The sequence below is a fragment of the Sorex fumeus genome, unplaced genomic scaffold, assembly GCF_029834395.1.
Source record: "Sorex fumeus unplaced genomic scaffold, SorFum_2.1 ptg000044l, whole genome shotgun sequence".
NCBI classification, from domain to species: domain Eukaryota; kingdom Metazoa; phylum Chordata; class Mammalia; order Eulipotyphla; family Soricidae; genus Sorex; species Sorex fumeus.
In genome coordinates, this window is record NW_026606101.1 from 9,428,174 (window position 1) to 9,444,889 (window position 16,716).

The 16,716-nt window shown below is 61.7% G+C and overlaps 1 protein-coding gene across 4 annotated transcripts in view; it reads left to right on the forward strand.

Moving 5' to 3' along the window:
* The first annotated feature begins 1,016 nt into the window (after window positions 1–1,016).
* MTCL2 (microtubule crosslinking factor 2) overlaps window positions 1,017–16,716 on the forward strand; it is a 63,879-nt gene continuing 48,179 nt past the window's right edge. For 3 of the 4 annotated variants that reach the window (XM_056121246.1, XM_056121245.1, XM_056121247.1), the window contains exon 1: window positions 1,322–1,451. The gene's annotated coding sequence lies outside the window, so the exon portion shown is untranslated. Of the gene's footprint in view, window positions 1,452–16,716 lie in introns of all 4 variants that reach the window. The other variant, XM_056121244.1, reaches the window with a different exon arrangement.

Here is a 16,716-nt window from a genome sequence, read left to right on the forward strand (position 1 = left end):
GTACAATGGGGTAACCGCTCGGGCTTTGTAAGGTGGAGGGGGCGGAGCGCGCGCGCTCGGCGCGGCCGCACGGCGCCGGGGGCCCGGGCGAGCCGATGGAAGCCGGCTGCTCGGACCCGGGCTCGGCCGGGCCCGCGCCGGGCAGCCCCCCGTGCCGCCGCGCGCGCGGCCCGGGCCCGGACGCCGGGCGCCGGGGCGGGCCGGCCGGGGGCGCGGCGGAGGCGCCGGGAGCGCAGGCCGCGGCGGCCGCCCGGGCCCGCCTGACCCTCGAGGGGGTCGCTGTTGCCTCGCAGATCCCTCCCTCGCTCGCCGCCCGCGTCCCTCCCCGCCTCTCCCGCCGCGTCCGCCTTTTGTTCGCCGAGCCGCGCGCCCCCGAGCCGAGGCGGCGGGGCGGGGAGCTGGCGGGGCTGCGCGGGGGGCGGGCCGCGCCGGGCGGAGCCGGGGCCCGGGCGGCCGCGGCACTCGGAGGCGGCGGCGAGGGCGACCGTCGCGCGAGCAGCCGCGGGCCGGGCGCGCTGCGGGGGCGCGGCGAGGCGGCGGGGGCGGGCGCGGGGCGCAGCCGGAGCCGGAGCCGCGGCGCGTGGCGGCGCTCGGGGCGCGCGCTGCGGGCGCCGAGCGGCGGCGAGGCCGTGCGACGGGGCGCGGGGCCCGAGCGCAGCCCCGGGGGCGAGGCGGGCCGGGAGGAGCCGCGGCGGGACCCTCCCCCGGGGCGCGGCGGCCGCGCGGGCCCGGGCCATGCGCGCCGCCTGCTGAGGCCGACTCCGGAGGCCGCGATGGAGGCGGCGGGGGAGCCCCCCGCGCGGGGCTGCGGCCCCCCGCCCGCGCCCGCGCCGGAGCGGAAGAAGAGCCACCGCGCGCCGTCGCCCGCCCGGCCCAAGGACGTGGCCGGCTGGTCCCTGAGCAAGAGCCGGCGCGGCCCGGGCCCGGGCGCCGCCGCCGCCGCCGCCTGCAGCGCCGCGTCCTCGGCGCGGCCGGACAAGAAGGGGCGCGCCGTGGCGCCGGGGGCGCGGGGCGCCGGGGCGCGGGTGGCCGGGGTCCGCTCGGGCGTGCGCGCCAAGGGCCGCCCGCGCCCGGGCCCCGGGCCGCGCCCGCCGCCGCCGCCGCCCAGCCTCACCGACAGCAGCTCCGAGGTGTCGGACTGCGCGTCCGAGGAGGCGCGGCTGCTGGGCCTGGAGCTGGCGCTGGGCAGCGACGCCGAGTCGGCGGCGGGCGCCCCCCGGCCGGGCCAGGCACCCGCGCCCGCGCCGCCGCCCGCGCAGCAGCAGCAGCCCCCGCGGCCGCCCGCCTCGCCCGACGAGCCGTCGGTGGCCGCGTCGTCGGCGGGCAGCAGCCGCCTGCCGCTCAGCGCCTCGCTGGCCTTCTCCGACCTCACCGAGGAGCTGCTGGACTGCGGGCCCGGCGGCTTCGTGCGGGAGCTGGAGGAGCTGCGCTCGGAGAACGACTATCTCAAGGTGCGGGCGCCCCGCCGCGGAGCGGTGGGCGCGGGGGCCCCGGGGAGCCCTGGGCGCCCCGGGCGCGCGCGCACAGCCCCCGCCGGCTTCGGGCCGGGGACCCTCCCGGAACGGGGTGGGGGGCGGTTCGCGAGCAGGGGCCGGGAGAGACTGCGTCGGGTTTGCCTGACTCGGGGCGAGGGTCCGGGATCCCCGGAGGCCCCCCCGAACCGTTGCCGTTGTGTACCCGGGGGGACCCCCCATCACCACCACCGTGTGCATCCCGGCCCAGCCTGCACCGGGGTGTTCCCCAGGGCGGGCCTGTCCCCGCCTGCCCTGCTGGGCGGCTCCCGTTGGAAAGCGGGACATCTGGGAACATCCCCTTGGCTGCAGCCCCACTTCCGCCCCCTCTAACGGTCTCCCCGCCTGGGAGGAGGACGTCGCGGGAGATGCTTTCAGCGGCACTTCCTAATCCCACAGACCGGGGCGGGCGCCGGCCTCACAGCTGCCCCGCGGACCTGCCCCGTTGGCAGGGAGAGAGAGGGGCGCTGCCCCTCACAGCCTGCCGTCCCCTGCCGAAAGGGGACACCGAAAGGGGACATCGCTTCCTTGGGGAGCACATCCCTGGCCCCCCCCACCACCACCACCGTGGAGTGGGCGGGAGCAGTTGGAGGCTGCAGGCTTGGGGTACAGCTGGGAGTTTCGGGGGCTCCATATGCCACCCACCGCCCCCGGCTGGGCATGCAAGAGGCTTGGGAAGAGGCAGGAGTGTTTTCTCTCTTGTGCATGGCCGGGCACACGGCGCAGCGGGCCCTGGCCCAGCGCCACCAAGTCAGCAGCCCTCAGCCGGGCAGAGGAGCCTGGCAAGCAGCTCCTCTGACCAAAGGGGGTTCCTTCTCATCGAGTTTTGGGGCCCGTTTGAGTGCACCTCTGTCCCCTCTTCTCTCCATGGTCAGCCCTGGGCCTGTGTTCCATTAAGTGCGTGTGGCACAGGTCAGGCTGGTCTGAGTCCAGTCATCTGCCCCTTTCCCTCGAAGCTGGGCCAAACCTCAGTTTCCGCATCTGTGAGATGTTGGGGCGTCTCTTCCCAAATGCCCCCCTCATTGTTGGCGGGCTGGGGTTCAGTCAGCACCTACGTCTTCAGATGCCTGTGGGAAATGGAGGGCCAGTGGGTGGATGGTGGGTCAGAGGGGGGAGGTATCTTGGAGGGTCCCACTTGGCCTGGAGGGCCCCACTGCAAGCATGGGCCAGACTAGGGTACCCCTGCCCCCACTTCCGTTCCCCCCCCCAGCTGTCCCCACCCCCGTCTGCGGTTTCATGCTCAGGCTTCAGCCCGACATTGCCTGTGGGAGCTGGAACTTCTCGGCTGTGTGATCTGTGGGGCAGCTTGTTTAATGTCTCAAGTCCCTGGCTTCCTTGTCAGAAGAGGTGTTGAGCATTGTTCACCTTGGGGGCAGTAAGATAATGCCCCTGGCACATGCCCCAGGGGAAGGGGACTGCAGGCCCCACTGTTACCCCTCATGGCGGCTGTCATGTCCCCTGTGGATTCTCTGGGGAAGAATTGCATCTCCTCTTCCCACTCGTGGGTCAGTCCTGTCTCTTTCCCGCTGGCCTCTCAATCATTCACTCACTGGCTTTTTAAAAATTGTGTTGGGTTGCTGGCCACACCTGTTGTGCTCAGGGGATGTTCCGGCTCAGCGCTCAGGAGAGACCTGTGGCAGTGCTCAGAGGACAGTGCTCAGGGGACCACAGGCAGTGCCGGAGATTGACTGGGGATGGACTGCGTGCCTGGCAGGTGCCTTAGCCGGGTTTTATCTCTCTGGCTTCCACTCACTGACTCCTGAATGCCCACCGAGGACTGGACACTAACTGGGCCGCAGCAGTGGGGGACCAGTAAAGGTCAGCGCGGGTTCCGGTGGGGCCAGGGAAGGACACTGTGCCCTCCCGGCACTTGAGAGCAGAGCCAGCACCAAGGAGGGGGGAGATGGAGCATGGCGAAGGAGGAGCTGGAGGGGACATTCCAGGCCAGGGCACCAGGAAAAAGCCTGTCCACTTGCAGGGAAAGTGTGGAGCGTGGGCGCTCGAGAGGCGGGCGTTGGTGGGGGGTTGCCCCCCCTGTTTGGGGACCGCAGGCCTGTGGCCTGTCTCTGACCCTCTCTAGAGAGTTGTTTATTCCGGCCTCAGTGGCCAGTGTGGAGGACTCGAGGCAGTGGACGTGGCCTGAGCGCATGGCCTGAGCGTGGCAGCGTAGGACTGTGCCCAGCTACTGTTATGCTCGCTGTGCAGGGTGGCCGTCAGGCTGACCTGGGAGGGACCTCCGGGCATTGATGTTGCTGGTCCCAGGGCTGGTTCTCCTGGGCAGCAGGGCTCCGAGTGAGCGAGCAGCGTGCTATGACATGCATCCTGCTCCTTGGGCCACACTGCTTCTGTGGGGTGAATCCGAGTTCCTCGGAAGTGAGCTCCCGATGCCCCGTGTGTGCGGCTGCCTGAGCTGAGGGGAGGGTCACTGAGCCCCGGTGCCTCTTGGCTGGTGGGCGGCACTGGGCAAGGCCATCTCCAGGGGCATGGTGCCCGCTTTGGTTTAGGCTTGATCTAGGGTTCTTTCTGGCTGAGGAAGTCTGAGAGTTATGACTTTTTTTTTTTTTGTCTTTTTGAGTCACACCCGGTGATGCACAGGGATTACTCCTGGCTTTGCACTCAGGAATTACTCCTGGCGGTGCTCAGGGGACAAGATTGGATGCCAGGGATTGAACCCGTGTCGGCCGTGTGCAAGGCAAACGCCCTACCCGCTGTACTATTGCTCCAGCCCCAAGTTATGACTTTTTTTGGCAGGGCCCAGGGGGAGGGGGGACACACCCAGGAGCTACTCCTGGCTCTGTGCTCAGGAGTCATTCTTTTATTCTGATTGAGCTCAGAGGTGGTGCCGGGGATTAAACCAGGGTTGACTGCCTGCACGACAAGTGTCTTAATCTCTGGACTTGCTCCCGGGCCCTGAGGTCAGTAGCTTCTGAGGTCCCAGGGTTCTAAGACACAGCTCTCACTGCGAGTGACACGCTGGCTGTGTCCGGCCTACTGGGCGCAGGGAGGGGAAGTTTTCAGCTCCCAGAACCCATGACCCAGGTCTGCGGCAGTGAGGACCAGCTGGGACCCCCCCCCAGGTCTGGGCGGAAGTGGTGGAGAGTTGGAGGCCTCCAACTGGCTCTGAGATCTGAGGCTGCCACTTACTGGGCACCTCGGGGCCGGTCTCTGGGCCCCTCTGAGCTGTCCCCACCTCCTCCCTGTAAGGAAGGTGATAGAATGAGCCTGTGCAGCTTCTCACACACCCAGATGCTGTTGCTTCCCGGCTCTAGGAGGTATACGAAAAAATGAAAGGATTTGTGATCTGGCAGCCCCGGGGGGTTATTACTGCTATCCCGGGTGCAGCCTGGGTGGCTGTGTCTTCGCTCAGGGCGGCTGGGATGATGCAGGAGGCTGGACCTTTAGCTTTGGAAGGCCCATGTGTGGGGCGCCGAGGAAAGTGTGGGCTTCTCAGCCCGGGCAGGACGGAGTCGGGCCTCCCCCGCCCCCTTTCAGGAAGCTCTGATGTGATTGTTTGAAGGCTTCCACACCCCCACGTCCCTGTCATTTGGGGACATAGCCAGGCCACCTGGGGTTGGGTCCCCTTCTCGTGCCCGTGTGCCCAGAGCCTGGAGCCTGGAGCTGGCGGTTCCCGTTTGTTCAGGACCCTGCTGTGCCCCCGGCTGTTCCTTGAGACTTGTCGAGGGTCTTGATTTGACCACACCCAGCAGTGCTGAGAACTTACTCCACCAGAGATCATTCCTGGGGACCAGATGGGGGTGCCGGGGATTGAGCATGGGTCAGCCATGTGCAGGGGCAAGCACCATACTGCTGCACTCTCTCTCCAGCAAGGAGCAAATAACTCTTTGCGTGTGTGTGTGTGTGTGTGTGTGTGTGTGTGTGTGTAAGCACCTGGCACAGTGTGGGGTACAGGGGAAGGGTGAGCAGGAAAGGAGGGTCAGAAATCCTGGATTGTGAGTGGGTTTGGATCTGGCCACAAGGGTTCTGTGATACTTAGGCTGGGACGCAGAGGGCTGGAATGCTAGTGGCCTGGGGCGCCTGCCTCCTGGATGCTGCCAACTCCCAGCCACTCCCCATGTGCCGGGCTCTGGGTTTTTAGAAAGCTCGAGGGGCCCCAGCTTGGGGTTCGGTGGTAGAGTGACTGCAGCTGTCTCGTGTGTGGGGCCCTGAGTTCAGTCCTGGCACTGTAGGAGAGAGAGGAGAGAAGGAGGAGAGGAGAGGAGAGGAGAGGGGAGGGGAGGGGGGGGAGGAGAGGGGGGAAGGGACTGGAGAGGGGAGAGGAGGGAAGAGGGAGGGGAGAGGAGGGAAGAGGGGAGGGAGGGGAAAGAGGAGGGAGAGGAGAGAGGACAGAGATGAGGGAGGGGAAAGAGAAAGGAGAGGTGGAAGGAAGAGGTCGGGAGAGGCAGAGGAGGAGGGGAGGGGAGAGGAGAGGTGGAAAGGAGGGGGGGAGGGAAGAGGAGAAGGAGGGGAGAGGAGCAGAGGAGAATAGAGAAGAGGGGGGAAGGAGAGGACAGGAGGGGGAGGGGGAGGGGCGACCCCATTCCTCTGTTCTTTATAACAACCAGCAAGGCAGCCGCTGGCCCTCCCTGGCAGATGTGTTTAACACAAGAGGAAGCTGAGAAGCGCCCTCATGGCATAGCTGGTGCTGGAACCTGCCTGGCCATGCTGAGGAGCTCTGCTGGCCCTGTCTGTCTAGTCCCCGCTACACACACACACACACACACACACACACACACACACACGCACACACGCACACAAGCGCGCGCGCACACGTGCACACACAGTGTTCCGTCCCCATCCCCCATGCCTCCCACACTGCAGGTATCTGGCCTGGCTTTTCTGGGAGAACCGTTCTCAGTCTGTTTCTTCTGCGGAACAGGGATGTCGGGTGCTGCCTGCCCCAGAGACCCTTCTCAGTGTGACAATGCACACAGGCGCCCAGTTTGTGCCTGTCCCATCCCTTCACTTCGTTCGTTCATTCAGCCATTCATTGAGCTCTGTCTTTTGAGCATCTCCTGGGTGCGGGTCCCTGCCGTGGTGTCTGGGTGCCATGGTGACTGGTGCTTCCTAGGCGATGGAACGGGGGGGCTCCAGGATGCTTCTCCCCGGGGCCAGATGGTCACTGTCAGCTGTGGTCACTTGCTGAGGCACAGGGCTGGCCGAGCTGTGAGGCCTGAGGCTTCTGGAGTCCTCAGCCACGTGCCCGTCCCGGGCGGGGGCAGCTCGGGTGAGATGGAAAATGTGAGGCTGCAGTTGCGCGGCCTGGGGCTTCCATGGGCTGTCAGGGAACACTGAGACCTCATTCCTGACCCGCACTTGGCAGCCGGCCCCCTTCCCCCTCCCTTCAGGGCACTCTGCTCCCGGAGTGTAGGGGCACAGACCCGCACAGTACCCTGCACCGAGCACCTCCTGGGGACCAGAGAGTTAGACAGGAGTGAGGGGCTTGCCTTGTGCTCATCCCACCCTGTTTGCTCCCTGGCGTCACGTACAGTCCCCTGGCACCTGCAGGAGTGATCCTGAGCACAGAATTAGGCATGGTCACTGAGCACTGCCAGATGTGCATTCTCCCCTTTGGGGGGATGGTGATCACATCTAGCAGTACTAGGCAGCACTCCTGGCTCTGTGCTCAGGGTTTGCTTCCTGGGTGCTGGGGGGCCGTGCCGTGTTGGGGCTTGCACACGAGTCTCTTGTAAGCAAAGCCTGTGATCTTCCCAACCCATACCTTCTGCTGCTTCATTATTATTTTTTATCCAAGTACATCTTTTATTATCATCATCATAAAATAGTGGAAAACTCTCCTTGATCTCGCTCAGTGTTTCCCAAAGTGGGCAAACTGCATACCTAACTTTTTTTTTTTTTCCAATTCCACCAGACACTGGATGGGTGAGCAGCCCATGGGTTTTTTTTTTTCCTTTTTGGCTTCCTTTTTTTTTTTTTTCTTTTTTGGCTTTTTGGGCCACACCCAGTGATGCTCAGGGGTTACTCACTGGTTACTCACTGACAGGGTTAGTCTCTGGCTCTGCACTCTGGAATTACTCCTGGTGGTGTTCAGGAGACCACAGGGGATGCCAGGGATCGAATCCTGATTGGCGCATGCAAAGCAAATGCCCTCCCCGCTGTACTATCACTCGGGCTCCATACCTCGATTCTCAAACTGTAGCTGAATGTAGGGGGCGTGAAAAATTTGGCAATAGTAAAAGTTTCTGGGCACGCAACAGCCCCGCTCCCTGCCACCCCTCCACCCCCCCAGATTCATTCAGAATCCCACGTGGAGCGAATCCAAGGTGATTCTGGCTGCGTTCGCCCAGCTTTGCATGTCTCGGGGGAGAGGAGTCGCGAGTGGGAAGGTTCAGAAGCCCAGAGTGAGGAGACGCAGACGCGCGTCTCGCGCCCGCAGACACACGTGGGCAGGTCCCAGAGCCGCTGTCGGAAGTACACACAGCAACACTACGCCAGCTCCCAGAGAGCAGCGGTCCCGCACACCCCCGGGACTCAGGCACCCTCAGGAGGCACCCACGGGATGCGCGCAGACCCAGAACCTCCGTCGCAGGCAGCGTCAGCAGGGCCGGGAGCGTCACAGACTCACACTCACACATTCACACAGGCGCACACACACACTCACACATTCAGATACACACACGTACGTGCACACTCATTCACACACGTATACTCACACATGCACACACCCTCACATTCACACTCACACGCACATATTTAGATCACACACAGTCACTCACATTCACACTCTCACACCCATACACACACCTAAACTCACTTTCACACACTCACATACTTAGATTCGGACACATTCGTACAGTTGCTCACGTTCACACTTATATACCCTTACCTATACATTCACACACACACACACACACACACACACACTTGCGTGTGGTGTTTAACCCACAGAGAAACACAGGAAGTCCTAGTCGGCATCTCCCTGGAGAGACTAGAAACCCCTTTCCTGCTCCACCGGCTGCTCCCACAGTGGGGACTTAGCGATGGTGCTCAGTTCTGAGTGGGTCTGGATCTGGGGCTGGGGGTCGGTGGGCAGCACCAGGGGCTCACCCAGACAGGAGACACTGCCCTCGGCCCTCCCCCCACCCCCATTCCTAGCAGTGGGACCGTCCTGTGGGCTGAGTGACATGAAGTTTGTCAGGCCTCAGGCCCAGTGGGGAAATAGTGCCCAGGGGCGACTCCCTTCTAACCTTCGGAATTTCCTGTTTGCCCTCATCTCCCTCCCCTGCTCCCTTTGCTGGGGGCCATGGAGGACCATGCCCTTCCCATCTCTCTTCGGTGCCCAATTCTGCTGGGAAACCAGGAGGGAGGGAGGCCAGGGGTGGAGGAGGCTGAAGACATGGGCCCTCAGGAGGAGCTGGAAGGCTTCCTGGAGGAAGAGGCATTGAAACTGTTAGCCTTGAGTGGTTGCCTCTGTGCCCAGCTGCTGGAGCAGTGCCTGGCACATCTACGGGCTCAATAAATAGTTGTTGCCTGATAGAATGAAAGGCAGTGATCCGGGCCTGCAGGTGGGGGGTGGGAGGGGGAGGGACAGTTCGGGTAGGGCTGGTGGGCTCACAGCTGTCAGATCCCCAGGCATCTGCTGCCCGAGGGCAAGGCCTGGCCTGCCCTGGGCCCCGGGTGGCAGGGAAGTGACAAGCTGGGTTGATGGACAAGTCTGCCTTTGGGTTAGGTCAGAGGGCACACTCGGCTGTCACTGTGTGTGTGTGTGTCTGTGTGTGTGTGTGAGAGAGAGAGAGACAGAGACAGAGACAGATAGAGATAGAGACAGAGAGACAGGACAGAGAGAGAATGTGTGAGTGAATGAGAGAGAGATCGCCATGCGCAGGCCTGCAATAAGCCCATTTTCCTATCTACAAGAGGCCCCTTCATCTCCCAGGAGGGCACCTGTGAGTGGCTGCTCAGGGCCCTGGCTTGGTGGCGCTCTCTGGGCGCATAGGGAAGGAGGGCCCACGCCCGTGTGTCCGCCCGTGTGTCCGGGAAGGGCTCAGCTAAATCAGGCCTGCAGTCCAGGTCACCGAGGTTGAGGTTGTTCCCGGTGCCCCCTGCTTGCTTCCTCTGTACCACAGCTTGTGCCCTGGGGTGCTGAACTTGGAAGTGGGTGGGGAAGCCCCTCAGAGCATGCTGGGCCCGGTGGAGCCTTCCCAGGGGGCCCACAGCGTGGAGCCTCGGCGTTCCTAGGGGGCTGGGAGGGGCGGGCAGGCAGGCAGCAGATGGGAGCCGCAGGCCAGCCCTCCTTCCTCCAGCCCAGGAAGGTTTGAACCTCAGCTCTATCTCCACAGTGGCTCAGCCTCTAGCTCTGAGGGGGGTGGGGCCTCTGCTGCACCCAGGAGGGCAATGAGGGGGAGCAGGGAAGGTTCCTGGTGAGCAGGTCTGCTGGGAAGCTGCTGGGAAGCTGCTCCTGAGCCCGCATTGCCCAGCGGGAGCCCAGGCTGCAGAGAGGGGGCTCAACCGGCCAAACCTTTCACCCCGCTTGGGTCACTGGCATCCGCCGCTCTCCCTCCAGGGCCTGCCCAAGGTCCCCCACTGCCCTCCTGCTGCCCCACCGCACCGTCCACCGTCCACGCAGCTGCCTGCCCCCTCCCCCCCTTGCCTGGATTCCCTCCTCCTTCCTCCCTCCTACACCAGCAGCCCCTAGGGTGCACCCCACCCCGCCCCGTGTGGGGACCTCAGGGTTTCCACAAGGCTCCTTTGGAGCTTTTTTCTTTTTTCTTTTTGGGTCACACCTGGCAATGCTCAGGGGTTCCTCCTGGCTTTGCACTCAGGAATTACTCCTGGCAGTGATATGGGATGCTGGGAATCGAACCTGATTGGCCTCGTGCAAGGCAAACGCCCTACCCCCTGTGCTATCGCTCCCGGTGATTCCCTCCCGGAATTGGTTGGGCAGTTCCAGCCCTCACATGGACCCTCCCACTGGTGTTGTCTGGAGGAGAGGATCGTCTGGGGGCCCGTCTACTCCCTTCTTTGTACACAGGTGAACGCTGCAGCTCTGAGCAGTCAGGGCTGCCGCAGGTCACACCTGGGGCCAGAGCCATCACACAGTGCGGAGGGCACTTGCCTTGCACGCATCCCACCCGAGTTCTATCCCCAGCCCCCCTTAGGGTCCCCCAAGCCCCACTACGGAGCCAGGAGTAAGTCCTGAGCACCGCCAGGTGTGATTCAGAACAGACACTGTAGCACTGTACCACTGTCCTCCCATTGCTCATTGATTTTCTCGAGCAGGAACCAGTAACGTCTCCATTGTGAGACTTGTTAATGTTTTTGGCATATCGAAAATGACATGGGGAGCTTGTCAGGCTCTGCCGTGTGGGAGGGACTGAGGAATTGAACCTGGGTTGGCCATGTGCAAGACAAATGCCCTACCTGATATGCTATCGCTCCACACACACACAAAAATCACACAGCCTTTAGGGTGCTCCCCGTCAGCTGGGCTGGGTGCGGGCGGAGGCCAGCCCTAGGCCAGCCCTGACACTCGGCCACTTTTCCTCCCGGAAGGCCTCTCGGAGGTTTGGCCGCGCTCCAGAGGCCATGTAGGGATGTTTTCAACATATCCAGATCCAGATGCCGCCTTCCTTCCTGTCCACACAGAAAGGGCAGGAGGGGACACTGTCAGGCTCCCCTGCTGAGAGGGTCCCTTAGGGGTAGCCGGCAGCTCCCTGGGTGCTGGTGCTGGTGTTGGGGGAAGGCCTGCAATGGGCCAGCAACCTGCCAGACCAGGACCAGGACAGGGTGGCGGGAGACTGTAGGCGTCTGCTCCCCTCAACATACTCACAGATATGCACACAGACACAGAACTACAGACACACATGGGACATACAGATATGCATGCGCAGACGCACAGAGGCATGCAGACAGAGGAACACGTGGACACTGGCACACAGCATGCACACAGCCATGCATGTAGACACGCAGACATACAGACGCACGTGGGACTTACAGATGCAGACCCAGAGACATGCACACAGAGGAATACAGACACACAGACACACCGATGCATGTGGGCAGACTCGCTCCCACGTGAGCCTGGCCAGACCCTGTCCTAGATAGGTTCCACTCCAGGCTCCAGCCCTGCTCTGCACTGGGCCTCGGGCCTGGGCTCTGACTGTCCCTTTTGCCCTGGGCCCCTCACCCACCAGTGGCGGGTTGTGGGGAGCCCCTGCTCATTGGAGAGGTCAGTACAGGCCCTTGTCGTCTCTATGACCCCATGGGTTCTCACGCGGCAGCCGCTGAGCCCCCTGGAGCAGGGGAGCCGTGGAGCCCGTGATGCCCGGCTGGTGTCTCCTCAGAACCTTTCATCCCGATGCCCCCCCACCCCAGACTGGAACTCCATGTCCACTACGTGGTGTGGAGTGGGGTTGTACTCTGTCCTGGGAAGCCTGGGGCCTGCTGGGAGATTCTGGGGCTGCCCCAGCCCCTCTCTGTGCTCAGGGTCCCTTCCCGTTGCTAGGCCCAGTCCCTGCCTGAGCCCCTCCCGTGGCGTTGGCAGAGCTTGCCCCCCTCCCTCACGGGCTCAGCGCAATGATCTCATCTGGAGCCCTGACAGGCCCCCCCCCCCCCCCCCAGGGCAGAAGGGAGCACAGATGGCGGCCCTGCTGGGGGCTGGGCGGGGCCTGGCAGGCTGCCTGTGGCCACTGCTGGCCCTCTTCAGGTCAGCCCTTCCGGGGCCACGCCAGGGTGGCAGATGGGCTGGCCGCCTGGGCGGTGGCCGAGGGAGGGATGGGTGGGGAGACTAAGCTGCTGCCCTGCAGGGCGGGCGTCTGGGCCCTGGGCTCAGCTCTGCCAGGTTGAGTGGCTCTGGGTGTGGGTGGGTTTGGGACCCCGTAGGGAGGCAGAGTTGGTGGGTTGGATATGTGCCCGGCCCTGGGGTCTGAGGCCTCAGTGTCACAGATGCAGCAGCAGCAGCAGCAGCAGCGGCCGGGACGGCAGGAAGTGGTATCCCGCGTGTCCTCCCTGGGCAGTGCTAACTGAGCCGATCCTTTTCATGCCCAGCACACCCTGTGGGCTTGGCCCTCTCAAAGCTCATGTTCTAGTTCCCGAGATGAACATTGCCCACGTAAACGGACCAGTAAATAAAATAACTCGTTGCACAAAGATGCCTGCAGTGCGGCCAATGGAACAAATCCAGCTTTGAGCCTAGTGGGGCCTGGAAGACTTCTCAGAGGAGGCGGCATTTGAGCAGGAGGGGCGGCCTCTAGGGCCAGGGGGATGCAGGCAGGGGGAAGAGAGAAGCGAGGGCCCAGGGCTGGCAGGTGTGATGGGAGAGAAGACTTCCGGCAGGAGGAAACTCGGGTGGCTGGAGCCCAGTCAGAGAGAGGAGGCCAGGAGGCCGTGGGCAGTGAGGGTGGAGGCGTGGGCAGGGTAGGGCTTTGTGTGTCTGTTTCTGTTTCATGGGCTCAGGGCTTGCTCGTGCTGTTGCTTGTTGCTGTTTCAGTGCTCAGGGCTTGCTCGTGGCTCTATGCTCAGGGATCACTCCTGGTGGGGCTTGGGGACTATATGGAATGCCAGGGATCGAACTCGGGTCTCCTGTGTGCAAGGCTAGTGCCTTACCTGCTACACTGTCTCTCTGACCCTTTGTAGGGTCAGGATTTTTTTTTTTCTTTTTGGGTCACACCTGGTGATGCACAGGAGTTTTTCCTGGCTCATGCACTTAGGAATTACTCCTCGCAGTGCTCGGGGGACCATATGGGATGCTGGGAATCGAACCCAGGTTGGCCCATGCAAGGCAAACGCCCTACCCGCTGTGCTATCTCTCCAGCCCCAGGATTTTTTTTTAATAGCACTATAGCACTGTCATCCTGTTGCTCATTGATTTGCTCAAGTGGGCACCAGTAACGTCTCCATTGTGAGACTTGTTGTTACTGTTTTTGGCATATTGAATACGTCACGGGTAGCTTGCCAGGCTCTGCCGTGCGGGCGGGATACTCTCGGTAGCTTGCTGGGCTCTCTGAGAGGGATGGAGGAATTGAACCCGGGTCCACCACGTGCAAGGCAAATGCCCTACCCGCTGTGCTCTTGCTCCAGCCCTATTTAAAAAAAAAAATACAGGACTATGTGGCTGGAGCGAGAGCACGGTGGGTAGGGCGTTTGCCTTGCACAAAGCCGACCTGGGTTCAATTCCCAGCATTCCATATGGTCCCCCAAGCACCACCAGGAGTAATTCCTGAGTGCATGAGCTAGGAATAACCCCTGTGCATCGCTGGGTGTGACCCAAAAGGAAAAAAAAAATACAGGACTGGAGAAACAATAGTGGGCTTAAGGCCTTGCTTCCCTAAGGTCGGATCGATCCCCAATAGCACCAGTGGTTCCATGAGCACCACCAAAAGTGATCCCTGAGCACAGAACCAGGAATAAGCCCTGAGCATGGGTGTGGCTAAAAAAAAAACCTAGAACAAAAACAAAATGCAGGATTCAGGAGGCGACTCAGCAGTCAGATACCTGCCTGACACGTGAGAGATCCTGAGTTCAGTCCTCAGCACCAAGAAAAGTAGATCAAATGCAAATGAAACTAAGTGTACTGAGATACAGTTGTCAAAATATGTATTTTCATTCTCGTATAGTAATATGTGTGTTTGTAAACTCAGGGATCTGGTGACAGGTGTCAGGTCTATTAACCACTGGAGTTTCCAAGTGCTGATGAGGACAAACAGTGTGACGTTCCTGTAGCAGGCCTTGTGCTGTGAAAAGAAAATATCTGTGCCTTCCCTGGGTGGCAGAGTCGCAGGTAATCCTGCTCGTCCCACTGCAGTTGGTCCAGAATAGAAGGATATCCACGTTTTAATCAGACGTTAGGGGTTAAATAAGGATGTTGCTCTTTCGCCTTCTCATTCAAGTTCATGAACTTGTCAGTTCTGGGGGAAGGCAGAGGAGCTCGAAGGCTGTAAGCTGAAGGTTTCTCGGTGTGACCTGAGCTTCTCGAAGCTCCTCTCCGGATCTGGGATGGCCATTCCCTTCCTGCCCGGCCCTGAGGTTCCTGCATGGGTCCGGGAGGTGATTCAACGGGAATGTCTTTGTAAACGCTGCAACCCTGGGCTTCGGAGAGCACTTGCTATTCTTAGCAGGAGAGTGAGCTCATGGTTGGCCCTTCAGCCTGGCCTCTCTAAAGAGACTCTTCCTGGCCGAATCCCCCAGGATTCCTGGGAACTGCTCCATCTCGGGGAGCGGGTCTGCCTCTGAGAGGCTGCTTCCTGCAGGCTGACCTCTGGGCTCAGGCAGCCAGCAGTGGACAGGGACGCTGTTGTGGACAGAGAGTAGATAGGGGAGCGTGAGGATTCTGCCTGTCTTTCAGTTTTGGCCTGGGGAGGGGGGTCTGAGACCATTTCTAGGGCTGCCCAAGTTCCCCCGACACTGGGGCTGGCATGGGGGAGCCATCAGGAAGGCTTGTTCCCCCCCACCCCCCCAGGCTGACCAGAATCCTTGGGTTCTTTGTGTGTTTTTCTTTTTGGGTCACACCTGGCAACGCACAGGGGTTACTCCTGGCTCTGTAGTCAGGAATTATTCCTGGCAGTGCTCAGGGGACCATATGGGATGCTGGGAATCGGACCTGGGTGGTCGCCTGCATGCAAGGCCAACGCCCTACCTGCTGTGGTATCGCTCCCAGCTCCCCCATAGGTGTGTGTGTGTGTGTGTGTGTGTGTGTGTGTGTGTGTGTGTTCCAGGATGGAAGCAGGTCTCATGCATGTAAGTGCACCCGGCCCCTAAGCTGCACCCTCACCCTCTCCTCTCCCTTTTCATTCACTGGTTCGCTCATAGGGATGTGGTGTGGATCTCTGTGTCCTGGCCTATCCTGGGTGATGCTGGACAGGCACACCCAGCCCCTACCCTCCTCCCAGCCCGTGCAGGGGGAGAGAGATGGGCAGTCAGGCAGATGCAAGCCGAAATCGTTACCCTCAGAGAGGACTGGAGTTCAGAGGGGAATTTGAGTGAGACTGAGGCAGGAGGGATCCTTCTGGAAAGATGAGATCATTAGGAATTGGCCCAGCAAAGGGAACGCCAGAGCAGCAGGGGAGTAGAACACAGCTGAAGTGTAGGGACCTGGCCTCCCAGAGCTGCCTGGCTTCCAGCTCCCTTAGTCCCACGCTTATGCAGCTTTGGGCAACCTCTGAGGCTGTTTCCTCTTCTGCAAAATGGGCAGATAATAAGTGAGCATTCCCTGGAGGGGAGCACTTCTTTATTTTATTTTATTTAATTAATTTATTTATTTATTGTTGTTGTTTTTTGGCTTACACCGGACGATGATTGGAGGACCATATGGGATGCCAGGGATGGAACCCAGGTTGGCCACATGCAGGGTGAACACCCCACCCACTGTACTATTGCTCTGGCCCCGGGGAGCGCTTCTTAAAGATTTAATTAAAGTCCTGGGAGGGCACCACCGCGGGTGCCAGAGGGTGCAGGCCAGGGGCACCCAGGAGTGGGGAGGTGTTGGAGGGACCCGGGAGGAAGCAGCCACCGGGGGTGGGGGGGCTGCTGTTCTGTGGAGCTGGTGACCCCTCAGCAACTGGCCAGGATCAACCCTAAGGGGAAGGGCTGGTGCCCGGCTTCTCCCCCGCTTTCTGTTCAGGTTAAATAATCTGGTTAAGCTGCCAGCAGGAAGGGGAGGTGAGCTGGAGAGGGTAGAGTGGGCGGGGTTCGGGGCGGGGGGGGGGGGGGGGGGGGGATGGGGGAGCGACCTCCCTGGCAGGGTCTCTTACCTTTCCCAGTCACCTAGGAAGGTGCCGCCTGGTCCTTCCCTGTCCTTCCCTGACGGAAGGTGAGGTTTGGGGTTTCCTGTCCCGTGGGAGGGGCTGGGGACTCCTTGCTGAGTCTCCCCCTGACAGGCTGAGCCCCTCCTTCCTGTTGCCCTCCTGGGGGGGCTGCGGGGGGGGGGGGCTGGGCCCCCTCCCCCACTGCGCCCAGCTGTTTCCTGACTATCTGGCTCCCCCATCCCCACCATGTTTGTTTTGAGGTAGGACTGCAGGACAGAGGTTCCCCTGGAGGCTCAGTGAAGTCTGAGGGGGCTAGAGTGGTCCGTGCTGGCCTTGCACGTGGCTGACCTGGGTTTGATCCCCGGCACTGCAGCCGGTCTTCCTGAGCACTGCCTAGTGAGCCCCCCCCCCAACTAACCTGAGCACCTCCACTAAAGCAGAGTTCCCCCATCCCCCCCACAGCAGCCGCTCGCCTGCCCCCCTCCCCAAGCAGCCCTGAGTGCCTC